At 48.7% G+C, this 17,958-nt stretch overlaps 1 long non-coding RNA gene across 1 annotated transcript; it reads right to left on the bottom strand.

Moving 5' to 3' along the window:
• Positions 1-11,803: 11,803 nt before the first annotated feature.
• Positions 11,804-13,691, bottom strand: LOC123827919. The gene is made up of 3 exons (XR_006787383.1): positions 13,614-13,691; positions 12,526-12,659; positions 11,804-11,999 (listed from the first exon to the last, which is right to left on the bottom strand). It is a non-coding gene; the product is annotated as an uncharacterized LOC123827919 (long non-coding RNA).
• Between the last annotated feature and the right edge of the window lie 4,267 nt (positions 13,692-17,958).

The following is a 17,958-nucleotide window of genomic DNA, read 5'->3' as shown; positions in this document are numbered from 1 at the left end:
GGAACAGTACCTAGCGATAAAAAGGAATGGATTATTGACACCCCCAGCCTCAGTGAATCTCCAGGCAACTATGCTGAATTTTTAAAGAGTCAAAAGGGCGCATTCTGTAGGATTCCATTGATAAAAGATTTCTGAAAAGACAAAGCTTAAAAATGAAGAACAGATTTGTGGTTGCCAGGAACTGGAGGCTGGGGGCTGGAGGACGGGGGGCAGGTGGGTGTGGCCACTTGAGGGCAACAGGAAGGATGCTTGTGGTAACAGAACGGTCTATCTATCTGACTGTGATGGTGGGTACATGGACCTACACACATGATAAAGTCGTATAGAACTAAATCCACACCAACACATATATAAGTGCAAGTCAAAGTAGAGGACATCTGTGACAGTCACTGTCTGGGTAACACGTCTAATCTACAGTGGCTGACAATTGGACATGTTTGGGCCAAGCTGTAGTAGGGAAAGCCACCCCGATTGCTGTGGCTCAGTGGACTGAGCACCAGCCTGCGAACCAAAGGGTCACCGGTTCAATTCCCAGTCAGGGCACATGCCTGGGTTGCGGGCCAGGTCCCCAGTAGGGGGCACTTGAAAGGCAACCACACACTGATGTTTCTCTCCCTCCCTTTCTCCCCCCTTCATCTCTCTAAAAACAAATTTTTAAAAAATCTTAAAAAAAAAAACAAAACAAAACAGGGAAAGCCTCTCCATTTAGAAACACCCAGCTGAGTTATGTACTGCCAGTGGAAGGGTTCACAGGGACAAAAACGTTGCCAAGTAGAAGGAACAAACTCATCTTTCCACAAAACAGTGAAATGACCTTGTTTTGCCCCATCGTGTCTTTCTCTAGACAACAATGATTGAAGAAAGACATGAATGAACTTCTTGGCTGTGCAGGGCACTCTGGGAGGGGGAATAGTAAATTAGCCTTTCTTTACATGGGCATCCCTCTATCCATCCACGTGTTCATTCGTTCAAGAAACCTACTGAATTCCTTGTGCAAGCCAGGCATTATTTTCAGTAATAGGAACATGGCAGTGCACAAAACGTGCTGCCCTCGTAGAAACCCACATTTCATTTAGGGAAATGCAATAAACGAACCCAAAAACGCAGCCGTAAATGTGGTGAAAAATAAAGCTGAGTCACTCAGTCCCGGGGCACAATCCCAGCCCGAGGCTCCGATTGGCCGCAAGAGGTCACGTGATCAGTTGTTCTCACCAGGCGTGGGAGGAGCAAGGGGGTGGGGAGGGGGCGCATTTTCAGCTCCTGTCCTGAGAGGCTGTCATGGTGGGCACTGTGCGTGGTTAGAAGTCCCCAAAGAAAGGGTTAAAATGCTGACAACCAAAACCGTGGCCAGACGGTCCCGTACGGTCTCCAAAGATTTATATAATCCTTCGTGTAAATTGGTGCCGGTCCAGCCGAGCTGTGGGGCCCAGGCCTGCAGCCCAGTTTCCAGAACTGTTTTTTTCCATCAACCTCCATTTGGTTAACGTTATGACAGGAAACCTTTTTCACGATTTTGTTTTTAACAATGTTCCCGCTGAGGTTTGGAATGGACATTTTTTTGCTGGGGCGTGTCCTACGATCCAAGATCTCTTTTTCCACCACACATGTAATCCGTGAGGTATCTGAAAAACTTGCGACATACATATGGTGGAGAAGTCTAGCCGAAGCAAGGTGTCAGATACGGGGTGCCTTTTGGGGAAAGACATCTGCAAGGTCAAGGACTGTCTCTGTGCTCTTAGATAACCACGTGGCGGCCGAAGACCTGACGCCAGTGATGTCACTGGGTGGGCAGGTCAGTGGTTCAGGTGACAAACGAAGACACCCTTTGTATTTCTCTTGGGAAGCTTTGTCTTTTGTTAAAATAAATAGGATATCACTTCTTTGACTGTATGCAGCATTCTATCAAAACACTGAATGAACCCCTTGCTCTGCAAGAGAAATCATAAAATCCCAGTGCATGGCACTGTTAACTTTATCACAGTCAGAATATCTTAGGACAAAAATGATTATGCTTAAATATGTAAATAGGGCCATTATTAATGAATCTGTTAATTATGGAGAAAAACAGAGTTGATTGGTTAAGAGTTCAGGCCTAGGACTCAGAGCACTTAGGTTTGAATCTTTGCTTTGTTACAAGAGTTGGAGCAAAAAAAAAAATCTAACTTCCGTGTTCCTCAGTTATCTAGGATGCAAAATAATAATACCTCACCTGATTGTTGAAAGTTAATGAATTAATCTACGTAGCATTCATAAAGGTTAGAAACTACGTGCTCAATAAATATTCGCTATTTTTATTCATAACCATCAGCTTTTCTTACAAACGAATGTCTGAAAGGTAGCCAGGATAATTCTCAGCAGGACTTCTTTAGTATTGAGAGAGATAAAGATTTATTCCTTTTATCCAACAGGTCAATGCATTTTGTTTCCCGGGGGAACAATAGCTGCTGATTTATTGGGGGGGCTCATCAGGACTCATCAGGGGCTGAACCGGCTGGAAGGCCACAGGCGAGGGAGCTCAGGGACACGGAGACCAGTTTCAGGGTCCAGCACCAGGCTGATGAGCACACAGCCTAGATCTGGGAGACAAGTGGGAGAAGCCAGAACACCCTCCCGACAGCTCGTCCTGCCCAGCCCTCAGCCACTGGAGGTGAGCAGCTGGGATCAGAACTGGCAGCCACGGAGGGACAAACAAGATGAAGACGAGCAGAGAAAAACAGAGTCAGTGATTCCAGGGAGGAGTGGCAGAGCCACCACAAAGAAGAACTAGCAGCAAAGGAAACAGAGTTTGTAAAGCAAAAGAAGAGGATGAACAGCAACGTCGTGCTTTGGAAATATAAGAGCAGCTACCATGTTCATAAATTAACAACCAGCTGTTATGCAAGAAATTTTGAGAAATCTTAGAAATTTTAAAAATTTATTAAGAAAGCAGAACGTTCACTGGATAAATGGAATTGGAGAAAGTTCACAGTTAAATAGTCATTTGTGGCCCTGGAAAAATTGAGCCATGGGATTATTTAAAAACATGTCATGAAAAAGGAAAAATGGAAAATAAAGATATAAAGTGCCACTATCCATCTCATGAAAATTCTAGAAATAGAAAACATCTACAAATAGAGAGGAAAAGTAACCAAGAAACAAAAAGAAAAATTTCCAGGTTGAAGAAACATATGAACTAAAAACATCCATCACTTGTCAAAAAACCCACTCTGTTGTAACATTCAGAAGTTCAAGGACGCAGAGAACATCTTAAATGCTTCATGAGAGGATGAAACAGGCTACCTACAATGAGCATCTGAGCAGCGTCAACTCCCCCTTGACAGTACTTCACTGCTACGCTAAAAGCAGTAAGTAATACCATGAGAGTTCTGAGGTGGGATCACTTTGAATCTAGAATCTACTTCCTGTCCAAATTAGCATGGACGAGGAAAAACAAACTCCAGACATCTTCAGAGACATTCACATACCGGTCTTGCCTAACAGACTTAACCAGCAAAAAACGAGAAATTCCAAAAGGGGAAGACACGGGACCCAAGAATCAGCAGCAAACAGAGAAACAATAAAACATAATTTGGAAATATATTTTAAAATTTTTAACAATAATCTACAGATCAAATCCCAGATGACCTGAACATGGGTGGTGGCAGGGTTGTGAAGAGGATAGAGTGAAAACACGCTCTTGTTTGGTGTGTGCAAGATTAATTCCAAATACTTAATTCAGAGTTAATAGTCCGAACACTAATTAACCTAGCAATAAGAAAAGGGACATAACTCTAGATACAAGGTTTTATTAAATAATACTGCATAATACTTTGACAATCTCAACAAGGGCATGATTTCCTGTAAAAAACAAATATGAATTAATCAAAATTGATCCAAGAATAGGTAGAAAATGTGAACAGATGAATAGATTAATATACTTATAAAATTTTCAAAGGTAGGCAAAGCTCAACTCCCTTTTTTAAAAAAGGCAGTAGGGTCCTGGCCACGTGGCTCAGTTAGTTGGAGCATCATCCTGTGCACCAAAAGGTTGCTGGTTTGATCCCCAGTCAGTGCACATATCTAGGTTGTGGGTTCAATCCCCAGTGGGGGTGCAATCAATGTCTCTCTTCTTCTCTCTCTCTCTCTCCCCCTCCCTCTATCTCTAAAAATCAATACATATATCCTCAGGTGGGGAGTTAAAAAAAAAGTAAAATAAAATAAAGAAAGAGGCAACAGGGTCAAACACTTTTATAGGGATTTATATTCCTTGAAACAAGTGATAATCTTTAAATTATATGCCTATCTGAAAGAACACAAGAACACACTCTAGACTCACTCTACCCAACTTGAATCACTTGGATTCCAAAGACAGATCCAGTTAGCACCAAGACAAAAAAATAAAGGAAGCCATAGTCAAAGTTACCTATGAACATATGAATGCAGATTTAAAATACTAAAAAATACGTTAGCAAACCAATTCAATAATATATTATTTTAATGGTAGCTTAGCACAATTTACCTAGATGGGCAAAAGCAGATCAGTATTAGGAAATTTCTTCTGTAATAAACTATATCAACAGATTTATGTTCCTCTCAATGTATTCTAAAAATTCATGTGATAAAATTCGATACGCTTTTCAGATTAAAAAAAAAACTCATATTACTAAGAAAGGATGTAAAATCATGTAGCCTAGGGAAAAACTCAGAGAAAATGCTATATCAAACAATGAGAGATTAGAAAGTTTCTATTAAAGTTGAGAACAAGGCAACCACCGTAGCTGCCCTCCACCCCTGCTCTGTATTGTAGGTCCTGTTTAAAAAGAGAAAAGGGAAAGGAACAAGAGCTATAAATGTGAACAAAATATAAAAGGTGCATGTAAACAAACTGTTATCCAAAAAGAAGTGAGGGAAATAATATTCAAAATAACATCAGATACAAAATCAATAGCTTTCTTATACACAGGCTGTAACAAATTGAGTATCTCTCATATTTTCTTCTAATACTTTTATAGTTTAGTTTTTTTTTAATATTGATTCTTTGTTTTAGATTTTATTTATTTATTTTTAGAGAGGGAAGGGAGGGAGAAAGAGAGAGAGAGAGAAACATCAATGTGCAGTTGCTGGGGGCCATGGCCTGCAACCCAGGCATGTGCCCTGACTGGGAATCGAAACTGCGACACTTTGGTTCGCAGCCTGAGCTCAATCCACTGAGCTACACCAGCCAGGGCCTATAGTTTAGTTTTTTATATTTAGTTCTTTAATCCATCTGGAATTCATGTTGGCATAAGGTATAGAATAGAAATCTAACTTAAACTTTTAATACTTTTAGGAGTAGTGTTATTAATCGCAACAAATATACAATAGACCTAGAAATAAGATATAAAGAACCAATGTCCATCTAATGAAAATTCTAGAAATAGAAAACATCTATAAATAGAGAAGAAAAATAATCAAGAAACAAAAAGAAAAATTCCCAGTCTGAAATAAGCATAATGAAAAAGATACAGAACCTAAATTACATATATACTATATATCTTTATATATTACACACACACACACACACACATGAATGGTTTTGCTCCCTGGGTGCAGAGTGGAATCACAAACAACTAATTAAATCAGAGTTTGTACGGTTAAAACACCCAGGGTTAAAAACCTTTATTATAAAATGTAATGATGTTGTTTTTAAAATAATGTAATTCAGAAAGTGCCATCAGTTCTCCCAAAATTAATCTATGGAATCAATGCAATATAAATCAATATCCTTCAGAATTTTTTATGAAACTAGCAAGCTGACTTCAAAGTTCGTCATGAAGAAAAAATGTGCAAGCAAGCAAAACAGAACCTGAGACATGGAAATAAAGAACCAACTGACAGTGACCAGAGGGGCGAGAGGAGCGGGATAAGGGGGGGAGAAGGGAAGGGTCAAGTCAAAGAACGTGTACAAAGGACCCAGGAACAAAGACAATGGGCTGGGGGGTATGGAATGTGGGGGTTGGGGAGGGGAGGGCAGGGGGAGTAACTGGGGGCAATGGGGACAACTGTCATTGCACAGCAATAAAAAAAAATGAAAGTGGAACCCACTGAATGGGAGGACATATTTGCCAATAATACATCTGATAAGAGGTTAGTTTCCAAAACATATAAAGAACTCATACAACTCAACACCAGGAAGGCAAACAGTCCAATATAAAACATGAGAAAAGAACCTAAATAGACACTTCTCCAAAGAGGACACACAGAGGGCCAATAGACATATGGAAAAATGTTCCATGTCACCAATCATCAGAGAAACGCGAATTAAAACCGCAATGAGATACCACCTCACTCCTTCCTGAATGGCTGTCATCAGTAAATCCACAAACAACAAGTGCTGGCGAGGACGTGGAGGAAAGGGGACCCAGTGCACTGCTGGTGGGAACGCAGACCACTGTGCGAAACAGAATGGAGATTCCTCAAAAAATTAAAATGGAACTTTAAAAAAATAAAGAAAATATAGAAGAATCAAATGTTTTAAAAAGATTAAAGGGAACTATTATTAAACGTCAAAACATACTTCAAATTTGCATTAATGAAAAGAGTGTGCTCTTGGTACAGGAACAGAAAAATAAATCAATAAAATAAAACAGGGCCCAGAAAGAGTCCCAGATACATATTTCCTGTTTATAATGGCTCAATTCAGCGGGGAGAGGATGGATAACTGAATAAATAGTGTTGAGACGATTAGATATTTATTAAGAAAAATTAAGTTGGACCTCCCTCCCTCACACACACTCCAAAATAAATTCCAGATGGACTGAAGAGTTAAACATTAAAAATAGGGGGAAAAAAACCTATAAACATTAAGAGCACATACAGAGAATTTATAACTTTGAAGCAAGGCACTCCTGACCAAGACAAACCAGAAGTTCCAAAAACAGAAATGGTCATCAATTTAAAACAAGCGGGCCCGTTCTACGTGACGGACAAAGATGTGAACGTGGTTAGGTCATGGAACATTTGCAGACTACCTTTTCATGAAAACGTGGATACACGTAAAATCTATGCACCTGTGCAGGTAAGCGAGCTGTGGAGAAAGGACTGGAGACACGGCTCTGTCTCCTTGCTTCCACTCCCACCGCACACCGTGCCGAACTGCGTTCCTCCGTCTCCGCGTCTGACTCCCCCCGCAAGCTGTCGCGTTTCGGCAGACTGTGTTTCATTCACTGCTCTCTCCAGAAAACGTACTCTGTACGTAGCTGTTAGTGGCTCCACGACCCCCTTGCCCTCCTCTTCAGCCTTTTAGAGGTGCAGAGAATGATACGAGGCCCAGTTTCCATCCCAAAATTGCCATTTACTATTCGCGGGACCTTGGGCCCGTTCTTTAGCCGGGGAGCCTGCGTTCTCATGGATCTCGCAGGGGGAATCATGCCTGTGTCACAGCCCTGTTGGGAGGGTTTCAATCAGAAAATACATGAAAAGTCACCGGCCCAGTGCCTGGTGCCATTGTATTTACTTATCGCTGTGAAGCAAATCACTCCTCACTTAGTGACTTAAAACAGCCACAGTGATTTCGCGCTCACACATCTGGCTCGGAGCGGGGCTCATCCCCGCCCCAGCTGGTACAGGCAGGGCTGAGCCCCTGCTTGCACGGTGAGTCTCTTACACGGCTGGCAGTGGGTTCCGTGGGAACCGACCCGGGGTTCCACGGGGCAGCTTGGGCTTGCTCTCGGCAAGGCGCCTGGATTCCGAGAATAAGCATCTCAAGAGGTGGAAGCAGAAGCTGCCCGTTTCGTAAGGCCGGCGCCTGCAAACCAGCACAGCCCCTTCCGCACGTGCGGCCGGTCAAACGGTTACAGAGCCCAGACTCTACCCGCCTCTGGACACACCGTCTTCGCATCCCGCCCATCGGCGAGATGCGCGCCCCCCTCCCAAGACCCGCCGGAAGTCTCCCCGCTCTGACCCCTGTCCAGCTGGCACCGAAGTCCTCTGCATGTGACTCCCTGGGTACAGCTCCCTGAGTACCTGTTCGTCCCCGCCCGAACACTGTGAACAAGGAGCTAGAACCACGCTATCTTCACCACCGCCACCCCCCCCACACACACACACAGACACCACGCTGCAGAGGGCGGCAAGCCCAGGATAACCGCGGCAGACATGCGCATTCGGGAGGGGAGAGACAGTCGCCGGGGCAGGCGGTCGGCCCCAGTCCGCAGCATTCCTGCGAGCCCGGTGCACGGGTGTGCAAGCGTCCCTCTTCGGCCCGGGACTCTCCAGGGGCTCCTAGCCCTACGTGCTGGGCTCTTGTCCCTGTCCCCGGGCCTCCTTCGTTCTAAGAACACTTCGCTGGTGACTCTGCAGCCTTCCCGCCATACCTCCTGCCCGTGGACACTGGGGCGCTACCCGTCTCTTTCCATCCAGGCTGGTGACGCTTCTGGGCCACAAGTGTTCACAGTCACTGAGGTGCTCTCGTAGCGAACAGATAGAAGCCATTGCACACGATGTGTTACAGAATTGTACACTTGAAACCTATACAATTGTATTAACCAGTGTCGCCCCAATAAAGCCAAGGAAAATTTAATATACCTAGAAGCTATTATTGCCACTGTGATCGATAACATGGATAAAGATAGGAAGATGCCTTACTAGATAAGCAATCCTTCATTGTGTGGAGGACACAATTAACTAGCTAAACCCAGCAAGGTAAAATTCAGTGAGGATAAACAGAAGTCCTGCATCCAGACTTTAACAATCAATTTCGTAATTACAGGATGGGGAAGCTTTGGTTCGCTGGCATGCTCGGCTCCCTGGCTGAGCCGAGAGCTCCTTGCAGGAGAAAATTGAGGGGATTTAGCCGGCAGCAAGCTCGCGATGAAACGAAAGCGTGAAGAGACACACACTGGAAGTGGCATCCTGACAAGACGGCTTACGATGAGGATGGTGAGGAACTAAAACCGCAGGACAGGAGGGACTTGGAGAAAACTGAGTGACTTTGCCCCCGTGAAGAAACAGCCTCGGGGAAGTGATGGGGCAGGTCATCGACCTCACGAGTCGGAAAGCCTGTCCCAGGAAAGAGGAAGCGGATTAGCTCCAGGGGACAGAATCAGGCCCCCCTGGCCGGGGGCTCCAGGGAGCGAGTTCCTCAGCAGGAGGCAGCATTTCCTACACCAGGGCCCTCGCTCTCAACCTCAGCGGCCCCTCGTGTGAAGGGTCTTCAATGACACTGAAGCCGGCACCTTCCCCAGAACAATTGGGTCTCTGGGGGGACGGGGGGCCCAGGGAATAAAGGTTTGTAAACTCCACCAGGCGATTTCATGGTGCTGCCGCGATTGTGAATATGGACGGAAACACCAATAAATGAGCCGGCTCCAAAGGACGGATTCGCCCACCCCCAGGAGTGTTCGGCTAGAGCCCAGACAGGTTCCGTGTCGGGGAGAAAGCAGAGGAACTGTGAGACTCAGCCCCGGGACCTGCAGTACCGCGGGGGAGAATGATTCCATCCCACTGAATGACAGAAGAGGACCCGGCATTTCCTCCCGCTACGGGAGCTGCGCCCACACAGTCAGACCCCCCGGAATGGACAGCTGCACCCCCTCCTCTGCACGACCCGAGTTTCTCGGGCTGGGCTTCCTTGCCCAAGTGGACAGTTTGAGTCAGGGAAAAATCTGTTTGGAAGGGTTAAGAAAACGGAAAGTTTAAGGTGGAAAAAAATGGTACTTAAGCCCATGAGCAGGGTGGGGTGGTTTTTTGGGGGGATGGGGGGAAGCTGCAGCCAAGAAAGTAAGAGTTTCTTAAGGAGATGGCGCCAGGCCAGGAGCCACAGGTAGCTCGTGCTCAAAGGCCCCGCTCCCGGATGGCTGCCAGGGATGAATGATACAGGGGAACGGTCATTCATCACGGTGACCGATGGCGTTAGGGCTGCGGTCAGCGCTGAGTTGGGGGATAACGGATCGCTGCATCTGGGCCTGTTGTCAGCCATGCAGTTGTTCTGCCCAAGTTCGCAGGGATCTGTTCAGTGGAATCATTCCACTTTCCCGGGGCTGAAGCTAAAGCACAGCTGAGGCCAAGATACTGTCTTTGGTTTGATTGAAAACTCTGTCTCAACAGTCAATAGACCCAGGACCTTGTTTCTGAGATTACTGGCTGCTGACCAGAGCCTCACTGTCCTGAGGGCCTCTGATGAAGCCAGGAGGCAGGAGGTAGGTGAGTCAGGGCGCGGGGTGAGGCCAGCGGGAGTCAAAGCAAAAAAAAAATCGAAATAAAAGGCTAGATTAAAGAAAACAAGATTTCTGCGTGGTTACGATTCCCCCCTTTCTGTGGGTCAGTCCTCACTCGGGAGGGATATAGGGCGGGCGCCTGGGTCCAGGTTCAGTCAAGAGGGAGGATGGGCTGGTAAGATGGCGTCAGACTTGCCTACCCATCGCGCCCAGCTCTTAGGGTCTCCCTCGCCCACCTTTTCCATGGTGGTCCCTGAGGCTTAGAGGGGGCATCCTGGGCGGGTGTCTCAGTTTCAAATTCTGCGACCTTATCTGCACAAGGAGGCTCCCCTTCCTCCTGACTTCCACCCGTTGAGTGTCCAGCCCAGCATTCGTACCAAGCTAATTCACTCTCTCGTTTTTGAAACTCGTTCCCTTCGAGCGCCGTGTGGGCACAGCTAGTGGTTCCCGTCATCTCTTGCTGGTGAGGCCAAGTCCTCATGGAGTATTTAGTTCTTTTAAATAGAGCTCAGAGCCCGGAGCCTCACACACCTGACTCTTCGCCCCTCTCTGAACTTTCTCCAGTTCTACTGCCACACCTTTCTATTGTTGCAGTGTACACAGGTGTTAAAACAACCCAGCCGTGCTTCCGGCAGCCCCGAATAAGAAATAAACCACACCGATCTTTCTGACAAAGTTGTACTGCACAAGGAGAATCCTTCCTCGTTTTCTTGTACTTCCCGTCATGGAAAAAGACGCTATGGCGGCCCTGTGTCCTGCCCGCCAGGAGCCGATACCCACCCTCTATCCAGAGCATGTCTTGTTTTTTCCGCATGAAATTGTATGTAATTGTTTTGTTATTTGCAGCTAATGGGCCTCCTTCGCATGGGGCATGGATGGCTATCTGTGGCCAAAAAGAGAGATTTTCTTGTAATGCGAGCACAGATTAAAGGGGAAATCTGTTATAAATCACAGCACTGTCTTCTGAAGGCCAAGTGCACATTTTAAAACTTTCCCTGTTCGTTTCAAGCCACTGTTTCACTCGTCAATGCTTTATTTGTAGCAGCAAATGCTTGGCCTGACAAAACGTCCATTCAGACGTCAATGACTCAGAATTCTGGGACTTTCCTGCTTGTCTGGGAATTATGTTTATGATACAAACGCCTAGTTAATAAAAGCCTGCCTTCCACGTGTCAAGGACCTTTACGATCTTGAAGAAAGAGGGGGGAAGAGCTGCCCTGGCTGTGTTCCTTTGTCCTCCTCCTGCCACGTACGCGCCGTTTGGGAGGCTGCATTGTACTTGCCAATAACCAGTCAGTCGGAGGGTTTTTAGTAAAACTCTTTGTATCCGCTGTAATTTGTCCAAACCCACCGAATACACACCACCAAAAGCGAGCCCTGAGGTGACGCGTGGACTCAGGGTGATGACGACAGGTCGATGCGGGCCCTCGGGTGCAACAAATGCACTGCTCTGGGGGGCGCCGATAGTGGGGGAGGCTGCACATGTGCGGGACCGGGGGTGGGGGTGTCTGCGCATGTGCAGGATGGGGGGTGGGGGAGGCTGCGCATGTACGGGACCGGGGGGTGGGGGATGGAGGGGGGCGTATGGGAAATCTCTGTACCTTCTGCTCAAAACCTGCTCTCGAAAGCCAAGTGCACAGAGCCCTGGCTGGTGTGACTCAGGTGGCCAGAGCTTCGTCCCATAACTGAAAGTCTGCAGGTTTGATCCCCGGTCAGGGCACACACCGGGTTGCGGGTTCCATCCCCGGTCAGGGCATGAACGGGAGGCAGCCAGTCTGCGTTTCTCTCTCAGATCCATGTGTCTCTCTCCACCCTCCTCTCTCACTAAAAGCAATGAAAAAAATGAAATGAACGTAAAAGTACTTTTAAGAGGTGACAATAAAAAATTAAAACGAAAATATTTTTTTAAAGTCAAGTCTGTTTAAAAAAGTAAATAACCCATGCTGTTGGAAGCAGCCCCCCCACCCCGTATGCTCACGGGCTCTGAAAGAATGCTTCTCTTTGAACCACAAGAAAGTAGGGGTGCACGGGGAAAAGGGTGCTCTTAGAAGATGGAGTAGTTAGGGTACATTGTCACTCCCTGGGGATGTTTACACCTACTCTTCCCCCACCTGGAAGCCTCCTCCCCCAGGTCCTTGCCTGGCCGATTGCTCCCTGCCCCGTGCATGCAGTTTAGGTGGCAGGTCCTCAGAAAGGCCCTCGTCACGCCTCCTGCAGCAGCCCTGACCGTCGGCCTGTTCTCACCCATCGCTGCGCTCCAGCTCTTCCCGTGGGCAGGAGCGCTAGTCTCCCCCACCTAGAAAGGGACCCCGCGCTTAGACAAAGCGCTTCTCTGTTCCATAATACTCACTCGGAGCCCACACGCTGCCGTAAAGCGACGTGTTCACCCACAGGACTGGGACCTTGCCCAGTCGATACAGAGGAAGGCCGCTGTTTGCACGGTGCATCCGGTGGCATCCACGCCGCATGCCCCCAGGGCAGCGCCTAAGGGCGGAGAGAAGCACTCAGCCCCCGTGTCTGCTGGCACAGCCTCCAGGAGGAAGTGTGGGCAGAGGTGGCCGGCCCAGACACAGTACTGTTCCCTATCTGGAAACAAAATGTCCTCACTTCTGAAAGTTTCGATGGAAGACTCTCATCTCAGGCTTCCATGCAAGCTGGCTCCTCCGGCCCAGCCTAGCGGGACTGCACTGAAAACCACGGAGCCTCCTAGCCCAGGGAGCTCGGTGGGACATGCCAGGAGCCACTGAATCAAACACAGAAGTACAGCCCTGGCTGGTGTGGCTCAGTGGGTTGAGCACCAGCCTGCGAACCAAAGGGTCTTTGGTTCAGTTCCCAGTTGGGGCACATGCCTGGGCTGCAGGACAGGTCAGATCCCCAGTAGGGGACACTTGAGTGGCAACCACACACGGATGTTTCTCTCCCTCTCTTTCTCCCTCCCTTCCCCTCTCTAAAAATAAAATCTTAAAAAACAAGATCACAGATGAAAAGTTTAAGACATTGTTTCTTTCCCAAGGGAAAAGAGCATCCTGTAACAGAGCAGCAACAAACACCTCTGCCGTATCCGAGGGGCAAAGCCACAGAGAACTCTGGGAAAGCCAGATGTGGCTGTTCTCACTGGAATCACATGTATACACATGACACAAGCACACATATGGAACCATGTGTATGACATGCACTATGCATAGTACATATAACATATGTAATACATAACATAATAAAATGCATCACATTATTATATCATAAACTATATCATATTTATAGATATATGGTTTTGTAGGTACAGTGTAGTCTCCCTCTATAAGTTAAGATTGGCCAAATCTTAACCCCTTTCTGAAGACAGAGAAATGAGCAAAGTCCCATGTCCCCAACGCCCCTAATTGCTTATTATCTTCACATCTCTCATATGTACCGCAAGCCGGTCCCCATACACAAGATCACCCATAACGGCGAAGTCTGCTCCCAGGGTGGGAACCGCACCCTCGACCACCGAAGGTGAGGCAGCCACGTGCCGTGTGCACACTCCCCCGGTCTGCACTGCCGTCCACGGCACCGGTGTGCGGAAGGAGGTCGGCGGGAGCTGGAAGGCGACTGCGGGAGGGCAAAGGAAGAGGACAGAGATAACTCAGAAAGTAACAAACTGCGCTGTCACAAGGTTCAGAGCAGCGGAATCCGCTCCTTGCAGGGACAGCATGTCCTGAGATGTTTACGAAGATTGCAGAAAGGATCAAACATCATCCCTCCTTTGGAGAAACGGATTACGGACTCAATGAGGCGATGGATAAGTTCACACGTCTCCCAGCCAATCGGTGGAACTTGTCTCCGGAGGTTCCGTGATTTGTCCGCAGACTCCCAAGGACACACACACACACAGCTGCACCCAGACCTCCTACGCTCTCAATCTGTTAGCAGAGACTTTCCAGAGCACAGCAGCAGCCCCCTGCTGAGATGGGTCTCACCTCCCATGCATTCTCTCCCCACACCACTACCTGTGTCTCCAACCCACCGCACATTCTACGCCTCACCTCCGAGCTACCGAAAAGGCGTACGGTGGCTGCAGCCACGGCGGAGAAGCCAGCAGACGCACATATTCCGGGCCGTGGACGTGGTTTCATTCATGCATTAGACTGCCCACGGCGGGGGGGCGGGGGGAGGAGAGATGAGTGATCAAGGGCAAGGGGAAGGTTCCTTTGATCCTGAATCTAGAGACAAAACATATTAACGTGAAGCAATGAAAAGAAATGGCAAATGAGAAACCACAGCTTGGCTCTCAGAATGAAACATCGTCATCAAGTGTCTCTATGCCCCCCCAACGGTCCCTGGAGGCTCCACTTAAAAACAAAGCAAAAACTGTGGCCGGAGGTGAAGAGGCGCTTACGATCGGTGTGCCCGGGGCCTGGGTGTCAGTAAACCTCGGACCCCGTTCCCCCTCACGCAGCAGCGCCGACCCTGCAAGCCTCCCTCGTGCACAACTCACGCGGCCGGTCTGTCCGTCTTGGCAGCCTGTGGGAGCCTTCTGCCAAGGCTCCAGGCTCTTTCCATCAACATGACCCATTCCACATCCTTGCACTAATGACTACCCATTTCCCCCTGCAGGCAGCCCTGAAATCCCTGCTTTGATCTGCCTGACACGTCACGTGGCCTGTGCCCCTGAACGCAACCCCTCCCGGGCGAGCCTGGCAGACGCCCACACAGGCAAGGAAGCCGGCGTGTCCCGCAGATGCTGGGAGAGGGGGTTCCACCAGGAAGTCAATGGCCCGAGCTCAGAACCCGTCTGCTGACTCGCTCTGTAGGTATTTACTGATAGCCTGTTGGTACATGCAGAAGATGAACACAGGATCCAAATAACAGTGGCTACCATAGACGCCCTACCGCCTGTCCAGCTGGAGGCAGCGTAGCTTACTGAATTCAAGAAAAGACCACGATCCCGAAACCAGCGGATTCCGATGAGCTGAACTGGGTGCTTCACGGAGAGGACTTACAGGCGGGACAGACGGGGCCTCCCGCAGCTACCACGGCCCCTTTCCCAAGGCACTGGCTGCGCTGTCCGTCCGCAGACGCTGACCGGGCCAGCACGGCCTGGGATGAGAAGCCTGGCCACAGGCATCAGCAGACGCCCTTTGTCCAGACCTGCTTTCTTCTCCGGACCACTCTCTACCTAAGCAGCCTTCCTGGTCCTTCAAGTGGCCACACGATGGGTCGGAAGCCTTCCCAAGGGCCCACCTACAGCTCTGTTCCCTCCCTGGAGGCTGACAGCGGGTGCTGCCCGGGAAATCGAAAGGCGAGCACTGCACTGGATTTAACAACGGTGATGGAATGCGTACGGTTCACTCCCAGGATCCAAGAGAAAGCAGCCGTGACCTGACTCGGGCCCGGCGAGCATCTTACAGCCGCCGAAATCCACCAGGTCATTAAAAACATGAGACAACACATGACCTGCCTGTATGAGACACTCAGACCATTTCTGGTAGTTAACAAAGACACGGACCTTTCTCACTGCACGGCTTAGCACACAGGTGAGCTACAGACCAGCTCTGCTTCCTCTTGGCAACCCCCACACACGCCAGGTGAGTCGCCGATGCTCATCCCGCCGCCGTGAAAAAAAGAGAAGGTTTCTGCCGAAATTGCTGTCTGGTGCGAAGATCAAAGAGGTCTCTCCCCCGGCGGATTACTTGTCTGCAGCTCGCCAGCCCCCTCAGTGTGGTGTCAGCCGCTCCGCCTCGTCCCACGGCAGCTCGGGAGGGAGGGAGGGAGGGAGCAGCCGCCTGGACCCTCCAGCTACGGGACTGGGCTTGTGAACACGATGGTGATTGCCAGTCTGCTGAGCCACCTCCCGCCAGGGAGGCAAGTGCCCCCCAGAAGCACCTCCCAGACTCCCGGGAAGAGATGAGAATGAACTCGAACAAAAACGAGGAGCCAGTCCTGTTTATGCAATGCCACTACGGCCTAGAGGCTTTTTTCTTTTTTCTTTGTATTTAAGGCTGCCCCGTAAAACACTGCTGGGCCACAAAGCGGAGCGAAGGGCTTCTGTCTGTGTCCTCAACTCTCCAGTTCCGTGACTTGCGTAGACCACCAGAAGCCCCCGACCCCAGGGGGCAGCTGGGCTCCTGTAGCATGTCACATCTCCCCCAGCTGCTTCTCGGCCGGGGTTGCCGGGGCATTTTATCTGCTGCCTGACTTCTTCTCTCAACGGGGGGGAGAGGCACATAGGAGGTTTAAGGAGGGTTTCATATCATTTCTTCACTACCTTTTCCATTTAAATTTAATTATTTTTGATCATCATAGAAAGACAGGGTTGGCACGATGGAGGCAAAGGATGCAAATGATAGCTTTGGTCTTCTTTCTTACAAAAAAAAAGTCAGAATAAATATTAACATGAACATTTTCAATGTAACGCTTACTGGCATCCATACAACTTCAGAATTGTGTGTATATGCCAGATCAGAATTGTATATGATCTCACAGGGGTGATATCTGTGATGTCAAGGCGAGATATCTCAAGCAATGCGCATCTGCTATAAATGAACACGGCAGATGTCCTGGGAGACACTCGGGAGCGGACAAGTGTCTCTCGTTCTTCAGCTCCACTCTCTCCCTTCTCTGTCCTCACCCCAGACTTCGGGACAGGATGCCTGGAAACTACATTTCCCAGAATCCCTGCCAGCCAGACTCCTGCTACCCCTGTTGGAAGATGGGGAGGAAGGACGATGTTATTATTCCACCTTCCAGCCGTGCCTCTGGCTATGGCGGCAGCCACAGCGAAGGCTGGCAAGGGTGGCTTCTAGGTTTCTGCTGCGCCAGCTCAGTCTCAGCGGCAATGACTTCCCTCCGGTTTCTTCGCTTGTAAGGGGGCAGTGACTTCCTGCAGCTACTAATCTTGGGGTAACATCCCCACCCCCTTTTGTGGTTCCTTCTTCCCTCTCAAATCATGCACTTCAAAGTCTCTAGACAGGGAAATTCCTTCTTTGAAATACCTGGTTTCTACACGGAAGAGTACACTGATTGGACACTGGCCGATAACCACTTGTCGTGCAAATCCTTTATCCCCCTGAACCGTACCTGCAGCGAAGCAGATTAAATTGGACGGTTGAAAGAGGACGCTAAAGTCATTTCATTCTGCCAGATCCACGGCAGAATGAGGAGCGCATGTTCGATGGTATGAAGTCTCCTCCTAAGACTGTAAAACAGGCAACAAGCAGTGCAATCTCTTCCCCAAGTAGCTTCGGTTTTACGTCTGTTCGGTTTCAGTCCGCCCATCGGGGCCACGCGGCGGCTCGGTGCAGGCTCGTGGGGTTTGTCATCGAGCCGCGTGACTGGTCCCCACTCAACAAGGCAGGTATTGAGTGCCAGCACTTCGATCCACACCCAGGCACGTGGACAGGAGAGCTCCCCAGACCGACGGCCGAGAGTCCCGCTGGGAACACTCCGCGACACGGTCATCAGTCAACGGGCACGGCAAATTGAGCTGCTTCATTAATTATGAAAATTCTCCCGCCAAGTGACATCTCGTTAACATGTGGAAGCTTAGCACGTTTTTATGGGCTTCCTTTAGTCTCCTCAGACCCAAAATGCCACCTCTGGTAACGAATTGAGGTTTTTCTTTCCCCTGTTTAGGAAGGAGAAGCTATTTTATGCCTAACTCACGTCTAAAGATTGCTCGCGGGTTGCCTGTGGCCGCCGTGTGGACGAAGGCAGCGCGTTGGTGAAAGGAAGTTTACAATGTCAGGGTTTGTTCTACGAAGATATAAAGAAGGAATTAGAGAAACAGATGTTGACTGTTTGAAAA

The sequence above is a fragment of the Phyllostomus hastatus genome, unplaced genomic scaffold (assembly GCF_019186645.2).
Source record: "Phyllostomus hastatus isolate PE091 unplaced genomic scaffold, TTU_PhHast_1.1 phas_contig_948, whole genome shotgun sequence".
NCBI classification, from domain to species: domain Eukaryota; kingdom Metazoa; phylum Chordata; class Mammalia; order Chiroptera; family Phyllostomidae; genus Phyllostomus; species Phyllostomus hastatus.
The sequence above is the reverse complement of the archived record's forward strand: the minus strand, read 5'-3'. Positions and strand labels throughout refer to the sequence as shown.